Below are 399 nucleotides of genomic sequence, written 5' to 3'. Positions count from 1 at the left end.
GTTCCTTCACAAGTTTAAGGAAACCTGCAACCTTTATGCCTTAGACTAGCAGCAGTTATTAGTAAAAACTTGTATTACTGCAGCTTTAGTAGGTCAATAAATAACCACATTAGATAAAAAAAAATCTCTTTGATATTTAGTGACTTTTGTCTACGAAACTCAACCAGAAGGACAATATTTGGGAGAAACTGTGTCGATTAAAGGGCTGGCCATGCTTTTTATACTCCCTTCTTTGATTTTATTGTGGTCTTCTCGACATGCTTTTCGGATGTAAGCAGTTTGGTGATGTATGTATTTGATGTGGATCGGCGCTATACTTTGCAAGATTGGATGAAATAATATTGAAAAAGCTTTTTATGAGGTTTTGTTTTTTTTTTTTTAATCACCAAACCAGAATGT

This window comes from Oryzias melastigma, linkage group LG12 (genome assembly GCF_002922805.2).
Source record: "Oryzias melastigma strain HK-1 linkage group LG12, ASM292280v2, whole genome shotgun sequence".
NCBI lineage: Eukaryota > Metazoa > Chordata > Actinopteri > Beloniformes > Adrianichthyidae > Oryzias > Oryzias melastigma.
This window is presented reverse-complemented; position numbering follows the sequence as displayed.